The 24,551-nt window shown below is 35.6% G+C and overlaps 1 protein-coding gene across 3 annotated transcripts in view; it reads right to left on the reverse strand.

Annotated features, from left to right (window-relative positions):
- LOC116167803 (transcription factor Sox-13-like) overlaps nucleotides 1-20,514 on the reverse strand; it is a 275,850-nt gene extending 255,336 nt beyond the window's left edge. The window contains exon 1 of one of the 3 annotated variants that reach the window (XM_031483336.1): nucleotides 19,957-20,514. The gene's annotated coding sequence lies outside the window, so the exon portion shown is untranslated. The remainder of the gene's footprint in view (nucleotides 1-19,956) is intronic. The other 2 variants (XM_031483338.1, XM_031483340.1) reach the window with 2 other exon arrangements.
- Between the last annotated feature and the right edge of the window lie 4,037 nt (nucleotides 20,515-24,551).

The raw sequence follows: 24,551 nt of genomic DNA on the forward strand, positions 1-24,551 counted from the left end.
AGTGCGAATCAAATTTGAATATAAAGAATTTGTATGTGATAAATCGTAAACTTGACCTACCATTAATAATCCTGGTAATAATCATAAAATAGACAATGGCACATTACCATTTAGATTAGACAAAATAATTCCACAAACAGGCGAAAAAAGTAGGATGGCCATTAAACAGTCTTGTTAGGTATTTGGAGAAAGTTCGAGACGCCCACTAATTTGAGTGCAAAAATTAATAATATATATCGGTATAATCATAAATTATAGGGATTAGGTGAAAAGTAGGAGTTAAAGATGGAATAGATAATTAATTTTTAAAATTGCACACGCTTCGGATGATTTACGGGTACCAATTACTGAGAGTATTTCATCACTCAAAAAAGTATATTGAGCTTGATTCCTCAATCTTTTTCCGTTGCACGATTAATTTTTTTGTTCGTGCGAGCCAAGATTGATTGGGCCTTGCTCTAACAATGAATTTAGAACAGGCCTTTCCTTTACTAATAGTTTCGCGCCGATGAAAGTTTCTATAAATATTTAAAAAATTAGATTTTATGACATACGTGTCAGATAGCCCAGTTTGGATTTAACGCATTTGCGTAGGAATGGTAGCACGTGGGAATGAGTTACTGACGCGAGCAACTATCTAATAATATGCTTTTATCATGACTTAAAGAACATTCTTGCTAAGTCACTTTGTGCACACCTTTTCTATCTATTGAGTAAAATAATCCCAGTTTTTTGAGCTTCTCATCAATTAATACTCTCACTCCCACACGAAATTGATAGTTTCAATTTCATCTCCACTGAACTCCACTCCACTCAACGTTTTTTTGGACATTACAGCCAAAGGCTGAATCAAGGAAGCCTTGTTTGTAAAACGCAGTGACTTGGTGTGACATTTTTCAGGCGGAAAAGACCTCGGAAAAGACATACTTGAAAGGCGAAAAACCGATCTTCGAGGTAAAGCTCTAAAAGAGAAGATATCGGTATTGGAATCCCCACTGCTATAGTAACATAGGTACAAGAAGCAAAACGGGCACTGTCAAAGTCGTGCAGGATAGCTACATTGTCTAATCAGAAAAGCACGTATCAAGATTACACTTACTCCAGGTTAGTTTTACAGTACAAATCTCAAGAAAAATTCGCCATAGATACGAAGTTTAAATTTATTGATGGGGTAGAGAAGAGACGAGAGCAGAATAAGACAAGCAATATAATACACATTAGATTACATCCATGTGGTGTATGTAACAGTATTTTATATATTCAGAGTAAATCTGGTGGATCATTCACGTAATAAGCAGAGTTGGTTCATTGTATTTGAAATTGTGTCTCAGTGTCGTTTTTTTGGAATTGTTTGTAATTGCATTTTACAATTTATCGAACAAAATTTAATTAACCCACGTGTTCCTATCGCTGTTAGAAAATATAGGTCTTTTACGATGTGGGCTTTATTTGGGCGTAAGTGGGGACGCGTTCCTTCGAAGTTGGCGTTATCAAACCTAATTGTGATTGGCGATGTTTTTAAAATCCTGAAGAAGGATGTTATGGTGGAGGTGTTGTTTCTTTAAATACAGGAATCAACGTCAAAAGCGAGGCTACTGCTACTGGCTGTTAGTTTTTGCGACAGTTAAAGAGCGTGTAAATTTATTTAAGCTAAATCTCGGGCAGTTTACCCTTGTTGTTTTGTTGAAGACGCAGTTCGTCGGTTTCGAAATAAGGTGTGTAGAAGAAATTAAGCAATCTGAATCAAAGAAAAGTTATCGTCAAGGATAATCGTCCGAGCAGTTACCGTAAATTTGTTCATCTTACCATCAAGCCAGTTTTTGTCATCAAGTGCAGTATTTTCAAGAACAAGTGAAATACAAAAGCTGTTAGCGTGTGTGTGTTTAGTGCTTCTTTATCGCAAATCTTCTACGACCAGATTATTTGGATTATTGAAAAAAAAACTAAATAGTTAAAGGTTTTTTTAAATGTTTAATCGACTTTTATGGCTTTTGTTTTAATTATTTCATGTGTTTCGGATTAAATTTTTGTCATTGTGTTTATTCGAATGCTTTGTGCAACCGGGATAGAGTTTTAGTGTCAGATTTTTTTATTAGTGTCCAAGATTTACGTGTTAATCAAAAGTTGTTTAATTCTGTGAAATTTTCGGAAGTTGATCGAGGCTGAATCTTATGGGCTATTGTTGAGGGGTTTAAAATGGCATTCCAACGGGTATGTGTTCCAGTGGTAGAACGTTGGGCTACATAGCCTGAAGGGCGGGTGTTCGAACCTGGGCTGAGGTAAGAATTTTTCATCTGTGGCAGAAATGGGATTTTCCTTAGATCAGTTTCGAGCACTGAACTATAATTAAACTGGAACGCGCCATGCCGGTCTCTGCCATAGAAACGTAGTGCGTCGAGAGAGATAGTGCAAGGGCGATTCTGTCACTGTCACTCATTGGGAAACTGAACATTAATATAAATTCAAAACATATCAGATAGCCATGCGCGACAGTAGGACAGAGACCCCTCTTGTGGCCCTCTCTCTCGGATCGCGCTGGCCGATGGAGCGCGCGTTCCAGTATAATTATAGTTGAGTGGCTTCGAGCATTCTACAGTTATCCTAATTCGTAAGGTAAATACTGGAGTAGTATAGAACAAACTTAAAACCTTCTGCGGTCTGAGGGCCCAGAACAAGAGAGGGACAATAAATAAATAATATTTGGATTTTTTATTTTATTAAAGCGCAAAACTTTATTCGGCGCATACTTTGCATTCCTTAACGTGACCGGATCGACGGTCTTCGATGGGCCCTTTTGATTATTATTATTATGGCCGCAAATTTCCGAGCAAATTTCATTCCACCAGAGCATTTGTATGAGAGAATCGATCGAATTTTCCCTTTAACATAATATTTACTATTAGAGTGCAAAGGGTTGGAACACTACCGAGCCACAGGACAAAGTTAATTAAGAAAACCGTTTGGTCAACGAATTTAGCTGGTGCTATTGAATCTTCACTGAAAACCATTGGCGATTGGTTTAGGTTGAAAAACTTCATTCCAGCGGTGCACAAAACTGGTTTATGAAAAAGTACGATGTAAAGATGAATTGAAGGTAAGAACAAGGGTAGCATCGTATCATCAACCGAGAAATTGAATAAAAAGGAAGATAACAAGATCAAGAAAGAAAGAGGAGGAAATGGAGGGTAGGAGGCTGAAGGAGATGAGATAACAAGAGAAGAGATCGAGCACCAGCTAAAAAGACTAAAGAAAGGGAACGCGGCAAGGAGAGACGAGGCAGGAAATACCGCTTGGATTTTCGCCACATGTAGGATCAAGGAAAGGACGAGGAATCTAGTAAACAAGGTATGGATAGGAGGGAGTTTACCCAAAGAATGGATGGAAGGGGTAATAGTGCCATTTTCAAAAGAGACGATAAAGACTGTATGGAAAATTATAGGGGAATCACGATAATGACGACGGCGCATAGAATTTACGCAATGCTACTGCATGAAAGATTAGAGAGAGAAATTTACGAGAAAAAGATGTTGGGAGAAAACACAAATGTGCTCCAAGAAAAGGAATTGGAAAAAAAGGGCGGAAAGGTGATCTAAAAGCAGCGTTAGACATAGGGGAATGGGAAAATTATAGAAGATGATGGAAGATCGTAGTGGGAAGAAGAAAGATATGGTGTCTGGCATACACGGACGACGAGTGATAATGGCAACAAAGGTAGAACAAATGAAGAAAATGATGGAAAGAATGGAGAGGTATTGGGAAAGGAAAGAAATGGCATTAAGTGTGGAAAAGTCAAAGACGATGAGACTTTGGAAGGAGGGTGGAGGGAAAAGGGATAAGGGGGAATGGAAATGGAGGAAGAAAATAGAAGAGGATCGAGAAATTAAATATTTAGAATACCAAATGCAAAAAAATAATGGGATAGATAGGAAACAGGCGTTTCAAGAACAATATCGGAACAAGAAAATATCTGTTAGATGCAATAGGGGGAGGGGTACTCATATACGGAGTTTGAGTTTGAAATCAAACGGTTACATTGTTGTGAAGCCACCTGATTCTACTAGCGGTGGTTGCAAGCTCCTCCACCTGACGAGTGACGACAATTTCTGTCCACTTGATAGAATTATAGATAACTCTCTGAGGGGTTAGTTTTCTTCGATAATTTACCTTCCAAGCCAATGTGACTGTAATCATTCAAAGAAGACGAATGTTTTTTGCAACAGTTCAAAGAAGACGTCCTCAGCCTCGTTCCGCCTGAATAAACTTGGAAGCTAACAGGACAGCACCGCCCTCGCAGCCCACAGAAAAATCGTGGTGATTTGGGAGTCCTATGTATTCCTACTGAACAGTGGATTTGTTAGCTAATTTGATTAATTCTGTTTGTATCCATCACAATTATGTTACGAAACTTGATCTACAGCATTTACATTGTTAACTTGGTCTCAAATAAGAGAATTTCATGAATATATTTCGAATTACTTTTCGCAAACGTCATAAAGGTATAAATATTTATTGTGCCCGTTGTTATTCTATGAGCACAATAAATCAGTAAAACTGCTAATGGAAGTTTTTCCAGACCTTTTTAACAAATAATTTTTTTATAACCTTGTCTTACTATTTTTTATGTCAAAATTTAAATACGCCATCTTTTATTTATATAAAAAAAAGGAAAAAGTGGAAACTGAATATGAATTGTACTTATCATGCCTACACTACCACACAAATGGGCGTAAGGTAGTTAAGACGTTATAAAACTGCAACTACCGAACGTGTTGAAATCAATACTGAATGTTAATTACTGACAGTTATTGCTAAATTTATGCTTTCCTTTTTCGTGAAAAATTCTCAAAAATTAACTTTCAACGGAATATATTTAAATAAATATTATCCTCGATATAATAATATTCAAAATGTGCTGCAAATCTTCTCCACAACAATGTATAAGTTGGTTGTTTTCATCCTGTATACACAAATTACACATGCTAAGTACTTCCAAATTCGGTATTATACACAAAACAGAAATGAAACAAACAAATACAATTAAAGAAGACCTTGTAGGAACCTTACAATAGAATTCTCTTTATTAACATGAGTATTAAATACCTCCAAAAACTAAGTTTCGTAATTCATCCTTTTTATATGACATGAAGACAATCTCATTTGAATTTAGTTTCCGCATAAAATATCAATTTGAAATATTAACATTAAGGTGTTGTATTGTGTTTTTGAAATAAAACCTCTTGATGTATGTATAATTTATTGCGGATTAAAATTAGTTTCGTTATGTAATTTCGTTCCTTAACAAAAGGTGATGTGCAAGGGGTTCATAGGTTAATGTTTTACATTTTTCAAATATTTCACGCCATTGTAATTTTCGGTTCTGTTAATTACCCGAACGTATTATTCTCATTTTCTTGTAGTGTATGTAAATACACCTGGGGACGCGGTCTTCCGGCAGCTTTATGATTAAGAATTATTAATAGCAATTACCTTTACACGGTACGTGCTTAATAGGTTTTGTCTATTAATTTCGTTTTAATGTTAAGAAGATGCTTTTGCTAATTATGAGTCGGATTATGTTTCAAAGATTCGCTGTGGGGGCGTAGCGTTTCTTTTTTTGTGAATAACGAGTAGCGTGTTTGGCTGATGAGCGCAATGGTCAGGTGCAAAATGTGTATGCACGAATTTAAGTTAGTGGGAGGACGTTAAACACGAAAGGGAATTGAAAAATTACCGCAACTATTTCAGGAGCGGTGAGCGTGAAATATATTATATAATGGTGGTGTAATGTCAACACCACATTATTAGCGTTTTATTGCAAATTTGCCGTCGTCAAATGTTGCGTTTAAACATCAAAGCGTATCTTTTTTTATAATCGCCTCACCTCCCGTGCTAATAAGTTATCCCGGAAACAGTTGTTTGCCATTGATACCACCGATTGTGTCAACTGCCACTGAACATAACACGGTGACAATTGTAGTAACAGATTCCCGTGCTACCGTGGCTAAGGTATAAATTAATTGCTAGCTGTAACCATAGGAATACATAAATAATAAAATAGGCAAATGTAAGATTTGAAAGACGATAATTATGTAGATATTTTTTAATATTATTAATAAAAGAAATAAGAGCATAAGGAGATTTGCATATTCGCATAACTTAATTAAGGGAAGTTATCTTTCCATTCTTAATCACACATATATCATTTATGTGGAGGCATTTTATGGCTTTTATTTTTATTTTTTTATGAAAGGATTTCAATAAAAAATTATGGGAGGTTTTAAACAAACATGGCCACAGGAATCAAAAAAAGTCTCCAAGTTTTAAAGTATGAGTTAACGATACTTTCTAGTATGCTCTTAATTTTTTTCGATTTTATCTCGGATTTTATAGTTCGTGATGGAGGAGCGGAAAAGAATATCCCTCGCAAAGGGCACTGCTTGTAGGAGGCGACTAAACAACAGCAAGACAACTGCAACTCTAGCGCTGGAGTTCGGAGGGCGAATGGTGTTTGTGGAATGACAAGATTTTAACTTCTATTTTTACCGATTATAACTTATGTTTCGATTTAGATGATTTTAGACGGTAGTAGTCTTTGGGAGAGGGTCCTTAAATATGGCCCTGATTGTTTAAATGCACAGTGAGATGTAGCGTAATTGGTTCAGCGACGTTGAGTTGATTTATAGCCGTGGCCGTCGAGGAGTCTGATTGGTCCTGTAAAATTAGTTTATTGGTGGAAAACAGTTTGACTCGCGAGATGGGTGTCAATAAAAAAATTAAAGTGGTGGGAAGTTGAATATTCTGGGAGAACAGTGAGGCAATGCGCGGTGAACTGTGTACGAAGTTGGGTCAAGCACCTCACAATTAGCGCAGGGTGGTTTTACAGTCGGGAGTCACTCCAAGATTGAGGTGTTAATCGTTTTTCGGATATACGTGTCAAATTAAAATTGCGAGTTACTCAAATTCGTGTGACCAGTTAAATCGAGACGCACGACTAAAATTTTAAACACGAATTAAAGTTTGGTGACCCTCAAATTCAAGGAATAACTTGCGAGTTAGATACTATTACGGTAAATACGAACAATAGTGGGAGTTATAAACGAACGAAATCAAATTCGGTGACCCTGAAAATTAGAAGAATGAACTTCTAAAATTGAATGTTGTAATTCTTCGCACTTCTGAAAACAAATAACATTTTTATACGACATTGACATTTACCGACGGATTGCGTAATTTTCAAATTTGAATTGAACTTGCAAAGGTGCCATTCATTATAGGAGACCTTTGATTTTCTATTGAATGCTTTTTTCAATAATTTAGGTCGACTTATTGGATCACTCAATACTTCGAGCTTGAACGACTAACGAATATTCCATTATTACCGCTGTATACTTAAGGTAACAATTTTTTTTTGTATTCAAAACAGTGATAAACCGATTCTTTTAAGGGAGTTGGAAATTTAGATTTTATAAGTTGAATAATAAGGGAGAAAAACCGGTCATTTACTTTAACCAGTTTGAACAAATTAAATTATATAATTGTGTGGACCCATCTAGAAGAAAATAGTCTTTTTTTCGTTTGAATTTATTACTAGAATACGAGAATCGAGACGAGAATCATCTAGCTTGGCTCATTTTATTTTTAAGATTGTAAATTGTTTGTTAAGAGGATATAGTAACTCTTTGTGTTATTGGTCAACAACACGGTAGACAATATTGAAAAAGTGGTCACTTATGAGAAATTTCATGTGCCAGCAGAGCCGTGTGAGTAACTTACCCGATATGCTATTCCATACAGATAATCCTTCGTGTATAGTTTATGAACCAATTACAAATCGCCGTTTAAAAACCTCTGTTTCCTACTTAAATTTCTTGAGTACATTTTGGAACACCCTTTATATTATAATTCCATAAAACTCTTCAGTATCAAAACTGCTGTTATTTCATTTCACTTTTTATAATCGTTTCTGGCGATTTTGTACCTCCCGTTAATCAAAGTCATTTTTTTACGAATTAAAAAAATGTGCTATTGTTTGCGTTTTGTCCGTCCGGACCAACTTCTACCGTTTTGTACTACGTCTAGGGAAATTGTCCTAGAGTCCTGCAATTTTTTGCAATAACTGTCTTGAGGAGGCAGTACCGATATCGAGCGCTATCCTTCATAAGTTGGTCGTAGCAAAGCTGGGTCCGTGAAGTGAGCAGGACATGAGAAGCACAAACTACGAATTTAGGTTTAATCGTTTGTGCTCTCTTTATGCTGGTTTGTGCCGTATTATAAGTATCAGCAGAACCAACCATAGAAAAGTTATGGACCATTCAAAATATCAGCTGACTTCACGCACGAACTTAAAGCACAAACGACGGGTTTAATTGCAATCCTTTGTGCCGTATTATAAGTGTCAGCAGAACCAACCATATACAAATTATGGACAATTCAAAATGCTCATTCGTGTTAAATTGTTTATTTAAATCGTAAGATATAAAAATTGCGTTGTTAAAAATGAAGGAATATCTGGTCCATTTAAGTGCTATCTGTTCGTTTGCGATAAAGACGTTGTTATCGCGAAAGTTAATTGATTTCAAAACGCACGTGTGTGTAGCGCTGATGACAAAGGATGCAGGTGCCCGATTTCTTTTGCGCGTAATTTTGTTACAAAAGAGGGACATCTCAGGCGTTCCTTATTGGCATAACATTGAAATTGGGCGGAAGTAGGAGTATGATGGTTCAGTGGAAGTGGTGTTCTTTTATATATATAGGAAAAATAAGAAAGCAACGCTGCTTGTTAGCCGAAGGCGACTTTCTCGCCGAATGCTGTTCATCTCGCGTCGGGAAAAAGAGCGTGTACGTCTCTTTACGGTAATTTTGTCGAATAATCGACCTTTACGGTTAATAAAGACGCAGTTTCGTCGTGATCAAAATAATCTGTACAGATGCAGTTAAGTTAAAGTTCGTGCAGATTTAACGCGGTTTATCCTGTACGTAAAAGCTATGTTGATTTTGGAAAACCGCTTTAGAACGTTATCTTGAGTTGAGTGATTGAGTTCAGTGTAATATAGAGAAATGAAGTTTCCTGCTGCTGTAAACGAGTGTTTTTGTATTAGTGCTACACTCGGTGCTACATGTGTATGACTCTGAATATCGCAAACTATTTGTTTCGACCAGATTATGGATTATTAAACAGAACTGTACGTAATTTTTTTGATAGAACCCCTGCGTGTGGGGTAAATGTAACCACGGGCTTGTATCGTTGTATCCCTCTTTTTTAGGTTTTTCTTGTTGACTTACTGCTTATACGAGGATAGATCATACAAATTCTAAGTTTCAATTTTTAATTTATTTGAGCTAGCGGGTGGGGTAGACCGTACGCCATTGCACACGGCAAAATGTAATAATCTATCCAATTGTATGTGTAATATAATGTAATACAATATGGCTTAGGCACTAGATATGCGCTACTTTGGGCAGTTATACAATTTTCTGCATGTTTTTAATAAATAGATGTAGAAACTACACAAGAAACATTCAATTAGATAAATTACCACAAATCACTCAAGATAGAAACTTAGTAAACAGAATCTTTACTACTAGACGACTTATTTTTGGGCAGAAAATGATATCCAACAACGAGATATGCGTACATTTTTGATGAAATTCAGGGCGTCGTTAGGTAAGCAACATCAATTGATTTTTTGCACCAACCTCCACTACGTCCACTCACACAAAATCATTTTTAAATCGAGATCCAGAGAAAATGAAGGAGGTGTCCAACACAACAATGAACAATTATTACATACAGGTTAAAAAGCACACAGACTGCGTTAAAATCTATTGTAGAGAACATTCCAGAAATTTCCATAGACATCGAAGCGGCATAAAACATTCTAAAAAGGCTCGGAAGTGTCCGAAAGCGTTCGACAACTATCGAGAAAGAAGGGGTTTTACTATATAAGCAAATCGAATTATGATGCAGTTCAATTTCGATGCGCTTGAGTTATGTTGTAATTGTAAGTGATAGATAATAATACTTATTGTTATAAAATAATTAATTCTAAGACTGTTATAAATTTAGTGTTAATTATTTGTAATAATTAATGCACGTGATAAAATTTACGTTACACTTTAGAGAAATGACTATTTGCCAACGTACACACATAACACAAAATACCTAACGTTCTGTTTCATCAATTTGTACCGATGTAATACATTCAAAAATTCAAAAATGGCGCATGGCCGAATATTATTTACGCTATTTTTTCCATGCATTACGACTTTTAGGACGATACCCGTAAGTTGCATGTGATACTCTGGATAGGCTCCCAACATCGACCCCAAACATAATAATCAGGACTCTGACGAGACATTTTACATTCCGCTGTGTCAGAGGCAATCAATCAATCCTGCATGAGGAACCTCGATTATGATCGTATAAGAAAATCAAATAACCTACGAATTTCCAAATTTGTAGTGAGATCTGAAGGAGGAAGCAGCGCAACTGTGTAGGCATGCAGAAAGCAGTAGCCAGTCATTTTATAAATACTAAGCAGATAATTTTTCATATTTTTTAAAAATATGAGAATTTATGACAGTACGTTTCCTCTACTCAAAATTTTGCTCCTCAGAAATAGGAAACGCAGGTAATAAATTGCGTTGGTTAGTCTTAATTATGCAATTCGGTGTTAATTAAAGGAAATTCTTCACGCAGCTTAGCAGGTGTATTACAGAAAATGTACAAAAATTGTCGTTTTACTTTCAGTGAAGTGAGAGGATAGCATAACCGGATATCGCAAGTGGGCCGAGATGAAGCGGAAGAACAGGTGAACCGCCGTAAATCACCGTACGACAACTGAGTGCTTTCAGAACAAGACACTATAGTACTTAGTATACTAAGAAGCACGGTCTTACTTCACATACCCAACACGGCAGATCAAATAAATTATTTGCATATAATGTACCGATACTGCTTATGGGCCAATACAAAAAGTGGGTTACGAGATATTCATAAATTAAATCGATAACAAATTCGTTTAGCCGGAAGGAGGATGAAAACAAGGTATGGCACTTACACACTTCGCTTCGGGAAAATCTGCCATATAATAAAATGTGAAGGAAGCGTGGGCCGTTTAAATAAATTAAGGTGAGTACAATTTCTATACAATAAAAAAAAGCACGCACAGGTGAGTAGCTACCTAATTTGTAAAAGTGATTGTATCCCCATTTCATATAATGAAACAATTCTAGTATTACCTCACAAATTAACAAGGAAAAAATTATACGGCCAGTGTATTTGGTTCATTAATTAATTGTGCAATAAATCCTTCTATTAAACATGGTATGCCGGTTCATTCAAATTCGATCGTTAGTATTTAAATCAGAAGCACTTTAAATATTATTATGATTTTTTTCAACCCACTGAACGTTTCCGCCTGATGCAGTATTCCACTATTTTAAATAAAAACTCACAATTATTAATAATGGAACCGATACAAGGTAAACTATATAATTGATTAAGAAATTATTGTAGTGATCCAATCTTTGTAATTTATTTTTGTATGACGTGAAATTCGATTTTAATTACAGTATTACACATTAAGGACAAGAAGCGAGCAATAAACAACCTGTTTCGTTTAGTTACCCAATTAAGTAAGGCTAGGTTACCCCCAATATATACAATAGATAACGAATTAGCTAGAAGAAATTCTAATCTAGATACATAATTAAAATTGATTATTTAAATCAGCGTAAATACGGGAGATAATGCTCTTGTCGGTGTCATTAACTTCGTTAATTACAATACCTACTCCAAAAGATGCAGTTATCCCAATCTCGACAAAAAAGGAGCAACAAAAATCCGCCGCACATTCACATTTCGTTAATGTATCCATAATTAACGACATTATTTATTGTTCTTCGTTTATTGTACAAAATAGACAGAATCAAGTTGTTTTTTCTGTAGGGGGAGACTGAGGCAATTGGCGCCTAATTAAAATTCCATTTCGTAGGATTATAACATTAAATCTGGAAAATTACATTATTAAACCTTTCAAGAATTCTGTAATTCGCGTTTTTTTACTGACGTCTCATGACTTCGCAATGAGTCACAATCGGGCCGAAAAAAGAACCTGGTCAAGCAATGGAATAAACAAAGGAAAGCTTTTTTTAATTGTGCGATTTCTCCCAAATAACAACACCGTCGACAATTAATTGCTCACTTAACTAGGTTAAATTGCCGCATTAACGAGATTGGAAAAGTTGTTTATAATGAAGGAAATTTCACAATATAATTGGATTTCAATACATTACATTCAATTCTTAAATTCTCAATCATTGTACCTTTCTTTCCACATATAAATTATCTAGACGTTGTGATGTGAATGGAATTGCTGAATGCGATTTACACTCTGTGTTTTTTCTAAGCGTTTTTCTACCGGCAAACGGCCGTTTATTATTTATTAACCTGCGCAACATGCTTCTTTGCGTATAATGCAAGTCAGTTCATTAATCTGGAGTGAACTACATTTTTTGTTTATCCTTTTTCTTAATCTTAATGCAAATCGGATTCTGCGGCGACGTGCTAAAATGAAAAGGAATAAAAAATTTCGGAAATGCGTTAGTGTGAAAATTGTGTTCAAAGCGAAGCGGTTTCCATTACATTTACATGAGCGAGAAAAAACGAGCATTGATTATTAGCTTGGTGGGTACATGTTGCAATTGCAGGTGTCAATTTTGAATACCTCACTGGTTATAATGATAAAAATCAGCAAGTATCTCAGTAGCCGTTTTAAAGAAATCCTTGAAAAGAAGCACCTGCTTTTGCGGCCAGGATCGATTAGGGTAATTATTACAGTTCAGAAATTACAATGGATTACCATTAAAGGTGACTAAATCATCAGTTTCTAGTCACGATGTTGCTATTCAGCTGCAAAAAAGAAAATCTACATTAGTTAATTCATGTATAGTTGTTAACCTGTTACGCCACTGAGGTTGGGCAATAAACACAATTTTGGGTTTTATAATATTGCAGTTGCAATCCAATTTCAAACTTGGAAACGTTAATGAATTATTTCTTGTCATTTTAATTAAAAGTAATCTTATAAAGCCAATATGGAAATTCGCATTCAAAATTATATTGATGATAATGAAAGAGAATGCAAGTCTGACTATGAAGAAAATAAATACCCTCGTAAATACCAGACAAAAATTAGCCATCCTCGAATATCTAAATTTTGTGATAATTTTTGTTTTTGTGGCCTCTTCCCGAACGTACGTATAAATTTCCAAAAGAGTAATGTATTGATCGCCCTTTGATAAATCAAATACTTGATTAGACTTCTTTCAATTTTTGAAAATCCCCTGCAGGTTCCCCGCGGAGTATATTTAAAGGATAACACAGCTGTTGCCTCATAAATCATTTCCAAATAACCACCGGAATCACATATACAGTGTTATTAATTTAGAAGTAGACATAGGGATTTCCTCTGTCTACTTTTAAATGACAAAAACTTCTGAAAGACGCCTAATTTTATGCGACATGGGCACGCATTCTGCACTGTCATTCTGGGTTTTAATAAGAGCGAGAGTAAATAGTATGCTTTTAGGGTATGATAAAGAGATATTAAATTCGGCCGCTACTACCCTTAAGTTTCTTATGGGATTCTCTTACACAGAAATGCAAATGTTCAGTTTCATATCCTCCGTTAAAACTGAGGGTTGTTTACGGTATCTTATGTGCATCGCATTTAAACAACCACTAATTTTAAGGTGATCAACACACCGGCACTACACCATTTGACAATGTCAACTTTTTAGTCAGCTGAATACATCGCATACAAACAAAAAAAATACGGATTACCTATTATTATATTATATATTATTTTTATTTGTTTTAAGAAGTTATTTTTATTGCATAAAATTAGTGTTTGTCATTTAAAGGCATAGGAAAACAATACACACAAATCCCAAAGTCTACTTCTAAATGAATATCACTGTATATTAGACGGAAAAATGAGACATATGGGGCTATCATTTGGAATGCCAAAATACATATCAAGTTCAATAATTGCGAGAATAATTGATATATAATGAAGTATATAATTATCAAATACATGATGATAAAGTTGCGAAATGTATCAAAAATTGTTTGATTTTTGTGTGATTATATCGGCAATGATCTATATATTAATCACATTTGCAGGGCATTTACCGTTACCGATGAAAAGTTTGATGATAGTAATTACCAAGGATTTTTAATCATTAGCAGAGTCCGAGGCAGAGTCATTAGCATGTTGTTTGTCATCAGCAATGAAATACATTTCATATTTTCACTTAAGCTCATATTCTAAAGCTATCGACACCAATTGCAGATAGTAATGAACTTTATTAATGAAATTTGCTGAACCTTCATTTCCAATAGTTCCTGGTAGTGATGTAGCGGAAGCGTAGTAACGGAAACAGAAGCGGAAGCAGAAAAAATAAGTTTGCGGAAGCGGACGGAGAAACGGAAGCAGAAGCGGAAGTATAAATACTTTCATGAATTTGATAAAAAGTGAATAACACAACTTGTAACGATAAAACCGAGGATAAAACGCACGAATTGTTGCAGCAAACAAGTGAAATGAATGAAAGTAAACAAGGACAAACAAGTCGTGACATGTCTGACGACCGATTGGACTTGACCTCGGACTAAAATAGCGAAAGCGGAGGCGAAAAATTCGGAACTTCCGCACTTGGGGAAGCGGAAGCAGAGGTCTGTTGCATTATTAGTTTCTGGAACTAAGGATATACAAAAAAAACTGAATTTAGAATAAAGACAATCGTCCGTATGAATAAAAGTAAGCAAATGCTTATACTTACAAAATTCAAAGTAAATACTCGTAAATGCTCCTTCGCACTGGGCGACTTAGCAGCGCTTCTAAGCAGAAGGACAGGACGCAGTGCAGCGCTGCTAAACCATTCTAAACACACCAGTATGAAGGGGCAGTTACGAGTATTGAATTTTGCAAGTATAAGCATTTGCTTACTTTTATTCATACGGGCCATTGAGTGGAATATAATTCTAGCTAAAAAAATATAAATATACTGCAGTCGTGTTTTTATTATACTCAATACTATAATTCTCGCACTCTCCAGTAAACTCATAGTTCCATAAACTCGCCAGGAATGACCAAGTTGAATACTTTCAGCGCATCTTAATAAATAAAAAAATGTGCTATTGTGAGTGTTTTGGCTGCTCGTCAGTCCAGTGGACTCATAATCATAATCTTTATTTTCTCCCATTAATGTACAAAGTTTTGTTAAATACATTACAATTTTTGAAGAAGGTACACTTATTCTAATCATAAGCGCCCCATGCCTCTGTGTGACTACTAGATCAATCTCGAGATCGAAACCTTAAAAGGCTATCGAACGTTGCTGGCTATTTTAGACAGCATGACCCCGATACTTGCACCAAGAAGCACTAGGTCGCCGGCGGCCTTGACAAAAAAATTAATCCCGTGCAGTAAATTTTAGAGGTTTAATTGTGTTGTAGCAAACGTTACCAAAATGGGTCTTGTTTAGTATTGTTGGAAGCGCGCTTAAATATTTTAAGACTGGTTCCAAAATTTTGGGATAATGGGAGGCTGAGTAATCACCCGAGTGAATTGGCCAGCTGGAAAATTCCGACCTTCCCTTTCCGCATTTTTTTTTGGAAATTCTATATAAGGTAAAGGCATTTTTTAGAAGGGACCTTTTACCTTCGGTTTGACCGGATGTAGATAGCAGCTTTTTAATTTTATTATTTTTTTCTGAGGGTTAACTAAATAAAACTATTATTATTATTATTTTAAATAAAGCAAATTGTATTTTATCGCATTTACGAAATTTGCAAGAACCTCTATGTCCTTTGATAGGTACCACATTTCCCTATACCTAGCATCAAAGCTTTTCATGTAATTCAGGATTTTTCAAAATTTTTGAAGTTTGACTGCTTTTCTTTCGAGTCCTGTACCTTTAGACGAAGAGCCAGTGACCAATTTTAGGTTGTCATTTGAAAAGTCATGAAAATTCACACAGTAAGTAAATCCTCGATTACTACTGAAGATGAAAAGTCACTTCTGGCAGCTGTCTGTGGCCGGAGTAAACTACCGTAAAATTTTAAAGAGGGTCAGAATTATGAATAATTTTGGTCAAAATGGCAGTCATAAAATTGCTTGGGATTATTCTGTATTCATATAATTTTTGACAGAACATTTACATCCCTCCTGATTGTTGACTGAACGCTATAAGTAGCACCGAAAATACCGAGGAAAATACTCAACTGCACTTCAAAAATATTCGTATACGACTACTAAGATTTAACCTGCAGCTCGCCATATAGCTGCTTCATTTGCTCTGGCAGATTAATAATCATAGAATTTTTTTCTGGTGGTTTTTCTGGGTCGTTTAACCCCCCCCCCCCCACAGACGGCTCCCAGAAATGACTTGTAATATTTCGTAGGTATAGAGGATTAACTGTGTGAATTTTCATGATTTTTAAAATGGCAACTTACAATTGGTCACTGACATGCTGTGTCCATGATTATTATGTCTTTGACAAAGATGTTTGAAGACAGGTGGATTGGGCCCAGAGGTCTATGGCGTTGGTCTCCTAGATGAAACAGTATTTTTTTAAATTCATTTTCAAAATTATTTTTATTATGCATACTTATAATTTGACATAGAATTCGAAAATTGATTTTCAAAATTACTGTTCCATTAAAAAAAATCAACTTTATCAACTTTGGTGGTCAAAATCTCCTTTTTGACGCACACTGTATATTTTCTCTTTAGTGCAAAAAATGCGCAAGAAAAAATTATGATAGATGTGTGCGAATATTTTTTTTTAAACTCAACCTGATTTTTAAATGAATTTCTTCCATATCTTAGCCGCTCACTGTATACCTAATATTGATAATTCCATGAACGATTTTGTACGAGCTACTGGGTGATATGAAAAATCGCTCTTTGTAAACCGTTTGTAAACGTTTGTTTGATAATTTTATGAACACCCTATCACGTTTGACAAAACGCCGTTAAGCTATTGCTTTTTGCAACATCCTGTAATTGGTACAACCACGTTTTTGTAAAATATGTGCCACAAAGATTTGCAAAGCTAATATAAGAAAACAAAATATCCAACTGATCCACCTATGATTAATATTTTTATGCTTTTGAAGATGATTTGTTGAATCCAGGGATATCATTCGTTTTTAGAAATTTAATGTGTACCTCGGTGTGTACACGTAAATAAAAGGTTTATGTTGGCATTAGACAGTTGATCATTGAACCACGTTCTAAAATTCAATTGTAGATGATCAGTTCAACATAAAGCAAGTTAAGGTACTGTTACAGAATGATTCAAAATTTAACGGAGATCCAAACGAAGAAAAGACAAGGATTTTCTCACGTAGTTTCTGTAATCTAAAAGATTGCAGTATTACATACATCCCGCAAACATTACCCTAGAACCAAATCTAAATAAGAAGCACAACGCCTAACTTGCGTGTAAAGAAAAATTGCCACCGCAATTCGCATGTTGTTGGAGCTCCAGAGTTTGCCTTTAATTTTAATGTAAAACTTTTTGACACACCTTGTATAAGGGATTTCCGGGGGAATTCTCACCAAAGTGTTAGATCAATTCAATTCATAACAAGTAGCCTCGCCAGTAGCCAGTAAAAAGTAGCTGAAGACAGGGGTAGATGGAAAGACAAATAAGTGGATGTAATACCTAACTACTTGTAAGTAATTAATATTATACCTCTAAACCTTCTCTGTATCAAAATGTTGTTGCTCACACCTTACTTGAGGCGTCTCGTGACGGATCAGATGAATTTAGTCCCGTGAAAAACGTACCGAGCGATAAGAAGTAGCCACAGTATTGGAAAGAGCACATCCAAAACCTAGGCAAAACGGAGGGCAAAATCGTTACTTCCTTCCAACTAAGTGTTATGCTCTCAGATAAAAAATTAAAGAAGCGCAATTGTTGGGACTCGGGGACCTATCGCCCAGTTGGAATTGATAACCTTTAACATAAGTTTTTTCCTCGGTTTTTTCTTACAGTAGTTTCCAACCAATGCTGAAATGCCTGAAATAATGATAGTCATGCAATATCGTTAGTGAGACACATTGGACGTTCGACACCATCCCCTCCTTTAGAAGGGGGTAGCTCAAAATATAGTGGGGGACGTTTCGAATGAACACCAGTGAGTAATGGGTCCAATGAAAGATGTGTTGCACCAATGATCCTTTGGAATCATTTTAGGATTAACGTTTATTGCTAGTGTATGCGTATGCGCAGAAGTGGAAGCTTTAATTATAAAAGCCTTTCTTTTTGTCCACCTTACATGTTGATACCTATTAAATAAAAAATCGAAACGTTCTAAGTGGCCTGAATTCAGAGATCTCAACACTTGGGGCCAACCGCCGAAGGGCGGAATTCACGAGGATACCTATAAGCAGTATTTTTTATAAAACGTTAAAGAAATGCAAAAATATTTTCTTGCCACAATTTACTAATTTTACCAGTTTTCACATTTCATCATTTCAGGCATACAGGTTAATCCAACTCTATTCTGTAGACCATTACATCTATATCATAAAGCATATCTCCTACTGTCAAACGCACAGGTTTTTACATTGATTGATTAGGGAAGAAGTTAACGGGAATGTGAAATTATGTGACCAGGCGAAATTTAAATTTGCAAACAGGAGGTGGCATCGTTTGAATCGATTTTGATTTTGACCACATAGCATTATTATTGGAAATGATACTTTAAGGTAATCTTAATGTAAGTCTTAATGTAAGTATTTTGGGAATTTCGCAAAGATCGATTAGTTTAAATAAACTTTAAATTTGTTTTGTCGCCTCTCATACAGCAAGTCGACAAGAAATCATTTTTCTGTAATTATTTTAACGTGTCCTAGTATTTTAAACTGTGGAATTCGAGGTGGAATATAATATAATATAATATAATATAATATGACTATACATATACTGTGTACTTTTGAATGATGTATCTCATGCAATGGTTCACATTATCAGAGATAATAAATAAATAAATAAAACATGATTTTGTGGCTAGTTTCGCGCAATCTAACAAAACTGAATATGCCCTTCCTCATAACACAATACTTCATACTATTTATGGAAATGGAATAGAAATGTGAAGTACACTCGGAAAAAGATCTCGGTGCACTTACTCTTAATTTTAAATAAGGAAATTAGTGTTTCGAGTATACTTCGTGTAATGGAAGAAATTGAACTCGTAAGATCTAGCAAGTCCAGAACAGAATGGAGGAAAGAATTAAAAGGTAGCTTTTAAATCTGGATAAAAGCTTGGTACCTCGCTTGATACGTATAAGTGGCGGGATCATAAGATCCTATAAGATTCCAAATTAGTGTTGTCGCTAAAAATAAACGCAAAGCAGAAATTATGAGCATTCAGCCTACAATTTTTCGTAAGCAACATTCGAAGTGCTCAAAGTAATTTCACCATAGCTCAATACGCGGTAGGCTTATTGATGGATATCGATCATGTGTTTCAGAAGTATCGGATTAGCAGTTTAGCAAAACGAAGCTAATCATATAATATTTTTCCGCCTTAACACACTTAGGCACTTCGTGAATGTCATGTGATAAAATTAATGCAAAATCACACCGTCTATAATAGAATCACCAAAAAAATTACCTACTGTACTGTAATTTGCATGTGTTATTGAGATGTTTAAAAAGTTTTTGCATACAACTGTACATAAATTTTTGTTGTTTACAAAAATCTTAATAATAAAATGATTACGTGAGTTTAAGCGAAGGGCGCTTGTTGGTGGCGCCTTTTTTAAATGTGCGCGTCCGATTTATTTGCGAGAGTCGTTTTACGCTCAATTAGGCGAATCTTGTTGCGCATCCTGTGTACACATTGGGATGTTTACTATAACGTATCTTACCTGTTGAATGTTTCTGGATCCTTATCACGTTATCACGTGTTAAAATCCAGGGAGTCAATAAAGTATATGTAAAGAATCGAAAGTGCTTTCGATTATCCTGCAGGTGGTTGCGAAGAATATTCACATCACTCTAAGTTAAAAGCACAACAGTAAAGGTCGAGGTAAAGGTCCGTGGCCATTGACCAATATAAACAATAATAGACCTTGATAACGTTTTCACTAGATATCAATATATCGACCACTAATTATCCTTGAGGATTAAGTTGCACCGATTCGACGACGTGCGTGTAGTTTGGTGTCACTGTCAGTAAGTCAGCGTTGCCGATGGCGCACCAGCTTAATCAGCACGCGAGCCCTTCGAGGGTGTTTAACCCTTGATTAGTCCCATTCATCAAATTCACTTTCACAGCATCGCGTGCTCTCCCGAAGACTACGCTTCTTACACTGATCACATACACATGAAGGTAAGAATGATCCGGTGGGGGACATATAAGCATACTCAGGTAGAGCAAGCAGGCCGTCAGGCAGGTCTTTGAATAGCGGGCCTTCCCTTGTGCTTCTGTTCCCGAAAACAATTTGGCCCGCGAGTTTTATTTGTTTAGGTTTCCCTAATAACTGTTAATCGATTCCGGCTTACCGCACCATCATCATGCGAAGCCACTTCTTTGCGATTCACGATGGTCTGACCACCGACCGAACGATATCGCGATGAAATACTGACAGTTTAAAGTATGCGACCGGAGACGTCGACGTCTGTGACGTGCCTTTCAAGGTGCTAATGAACAATTCACGCTCGACTATTAATATTGGCCGACAATGTTTCTAGACTGCGATAGGGGATGCTAGTCACGTGAGTTACAACATCCATTAAAGCACCGTCTTGTACCCGACGGCGAGGATGGATGGATGGAGCTGACCGCATCAATAATTAGATATAGTGTCCTCTCATTACCCTATTGATTGCTACATTGTCTCCACAATCCTCGCTCTAAACGTGTAAGCGCAACTTCCAAACTAAATTAGCGAGGAGAATAATGGACAAGATTGATTTGTGAGTGAGCTCGAGATGTAGTCCAAAAGGAAACAAAAGCGTTATTTATGAGCACATCTCAAACAATGAACTTAATTCGATCTCATCATAACTTAATTACAAAAAGAAGCTGCAGTACGCATCTCGTCTACAATCCCAACCAATAATTTTCTCACATTCTCCCCGATAAAATCGCTATTTATTTTTTTCATATTTATATTGCCATGGAACAATTACCTCGCACAACGGACAAAGACACCATAGACGTAACTAAAATTAATTTTATCGGCAACAATCCGGGCATTATTGCGCTCCGTGAGACCTACTTTATCAGGGGGATTTATAACAAACAAAACGATACGCCGTCATTAGGACTGAAACAATAATATTGTGCTGGGGCATTAAAGAATAGATAACGTTTGAAAAGTGGGTGCCGCTTGTAAAGAGAGCATCCGACACCGACACTTCTAATCTGTTTTCATTCGTGTATGAAAGAATACTCTATACCAGAAAAAAAGACGTTTTGTTTAATTAACTAGGTACCAATTCCCACGTTTGCAGAATGTCCGACGACGCATATCTACCTACGGAAATATTTAAGTGACGACAGTAGCAACTATTTCTGTCAATTGTATGAACGGGTGTCGCCAGATATTTGAGCAGAGGAGGAAACAAATGAGACAATGGAACGCAATGTGCTGTAACTTCAAATTTATATACAAATAATCAGCTCCGTGATGTATCACGTTAAACTAACTTGCAGGTTTTTTTGATTACCAATAGCAGGCGAATAAATCTACAGAGCCGGCGGAAATAATAATTTGCGGTATTCTGCACAAATCCCACCCGCTGTACAACTTCGTTTTTCTTGGAAAATACAATGATCTTAAATGTGTATTACAAAAGTTTCTTTGATGTTAGAAGTATATGGGGTTAGGTGAAAAAGTTATCGCACCTAACGAAATTTTTAAATGGATTCAATTAAGATTAAAAAGAGGTTTTTAAAGAGATTTTTAAGAATCAAAAATGTTGTGAAATGTTTTGTTTTTTTTTGGATCATTTGGACCATTTTTAGTCTTTAAAAATATTTTTTTTAACTTTTTGAATCAGTTGAATTTTTTTGAATCGCTTGAATCTTTTTTTAATACCCATGGTGTGCTGCAGTTTTAAAAAGAGTATTAATATGCTGTCTGTTTAGATTAAAATATACAAGGTGTTTCATTAAAAAAAAATGTGGTTAGGTACGATAACTTTTTACCCCGTATACTTATTTTGAAAATGGTAGATTATGCAACAGTGTAATAAACACATTTCCAATAGAATAAACACAAAAATTATAGACGTGTATCGAAAAATCGAAAAAAGCAACTTTTGCCCATAACTCAAAAACAAAAAACTGTGTGCCAGTTTGGTTTCAGCATTGAGTTGATTTAAAAAAAAATACACTGAGACTGTGAGGTCATTTTTATTCTATTAGGTACTTATAATAGTTTAAAAGTTATAGGTACTAACAACCAAATTTCGCCACCCTGTACAGAGAAAGTAATTTATACACAAACGCGAAATTATCCAAGTTTAATAGTTGACATAATTCCCAATTCCAAGCATCCTTCTTCATATTTGATCATCATTATTAGCATGCTATATTGCGTCATATAGTTCTGTGCAAAAAAACGATTAATCGATAACTTATCGGTAATTATCGATTAATAGATAGTCGATAAATTAAAAAAAAGGTCGACTAATCGATAATTTATCGAAAATTTTAAAGAATTGGTCGATAAATCTAGAATTACCGATAATCTATCGATTAATCTCACAACAACAAGAAAATAGATAATTATCGAGAAAATTTTTAACGACATAAACTTGAGAAGTCCATTTTCAATATTATGTATACCAGTTTACTTGAAACAAAAGCGATCAAGTAAGAGCATTTTGGAGTTGCCATGATCACAATTCACAACCTACTTCTGGATTATCGTCCACTTGATCACCTTTGATTTCAGAAAATCAGCATACCTACCTACAGTTGTTTAATATTTTTCAAAAGATCCTGTTTTTATTTAAATTATCTCTCACAATACCAATACCAAAAAAGCAAAAGTGTTAGCGAGTGGACGCATGGATGATGTAATTATACCGATTGAGAATATATTTATATCGATAAGATTTATGAAAAAGTATAGATAGTTTTCTTTTTATAATTACCGCTACTTATCAATTAATCGATAATTATCAGAGATGGACAATTTTTTGACAAGTGTCAATAATAGTCGAGTATTATCGACTGTTATCGATAATTATCGATAATAATTTTCGATTATTATCGAAAATTATCGTTACGATTTATCGATTATTATCGATAATTGTCGATTATTATCGATAATTGTCGATTATTATCGAATGTTATCGATAGTTATCGATTAACGATTAATCGATAATTGTCGGACTGAACAGACTGATCGATAAATGGATAACAATTTCATTTATCGCCCAGCTCTAGACTCATAACTCATTTCCACGCCCCGGCCCGCTCATTGCCCTCCTCTGGCTGCGGCCCTGAGGTTACCTGTCGAAAAGGATATTTTGCCTATACTAAACAGGTAATTAACAACTGGGCTACATGATGTGGGGTCGGTGACATCTGGGCGCCATTCCCGAGCCTGTTATACTAACGTGGTGATTTTTCATCTTCTACAGTTTTGGTCCGATTGTTTTAAAATTGGGGTCGTCGGAAAGATCTTGTAAACGCGCACAACTCCTGCGTGACGGAATTTTATTATTTGCCTAGGGGCGAAATTAACCAAATTTTGCAAGATGCGCGTCTTCGAGGTATCTTCCGCTGCGAATTTTGTTACGCGGTTTAAAGTTTCTTAAAGTTCGAATCGCGGTCCTTTTTTCTCCGCCAATCAGCTCGAGATAGAAGAAGTGTCCCAAGAGTTGAGTACTATTTTGTGGAGACGAAATCCACCAAAATTCCAATTGCGAATGGACGTCGGAAGGTGGTATCGACAAAGGGAATGTGGCAGCCCCCGACAAGATGTTGCGAATTGCTAATAGAATACTGATCTGCCATACACAAAAATGCGCTGAAGTCCTTTCCATCTAATAAGGATAATTTTTTACTTACATCAACAACCATTAGGTACACATGCAAGAATAAGTAAGGAACCTTTTTTTATTTTTTATTTATTTTCTTTATTTTTTATTAATGTAACTGTTAATTTACATATTTATCTAGGTATTCGAGGGAGCTGACAGGTCTATCTGTGGATTTACAAATATGGGAATCACTGTAGCTGTTCAACCACAAACCGAGTCGATTGGGAAGTTTTTTTTTGGAATTTTTGAAAAAGGTGCGTTAATTCACAAAATAAATTGCCATTTACAAGGTAAACAAGACAGGCCTATTATTTTCAGTATGTGATTGCTTAAATAAGGTCTATACGGAGTGCTTAGGAGCCGACGACTTATACCGTTTATGAATATTAAGTATAATACAGGGTTTCCCCAAAGTTCCGTAGACGCAGCTATAAGTTCCAAACGAGTGAAGAAAATAATC

Source organism: Photinus pyralis, unplaced genomic scaffold (assembly GCF_008802855.1).
Source record: "Photinus pyralis isolate 1611_PpyrPB1 unplaced genomic scaffold, Ppyr1.3 Ppyr1.4_LG4, whole genome shotgun sequence".
NCBI classification, from domain to species: Eukaryota; Metazoa; Arthropoda; class Insecta; order Coleoptera; family Lampyridae; genus Photinus; species Photinus pyralis.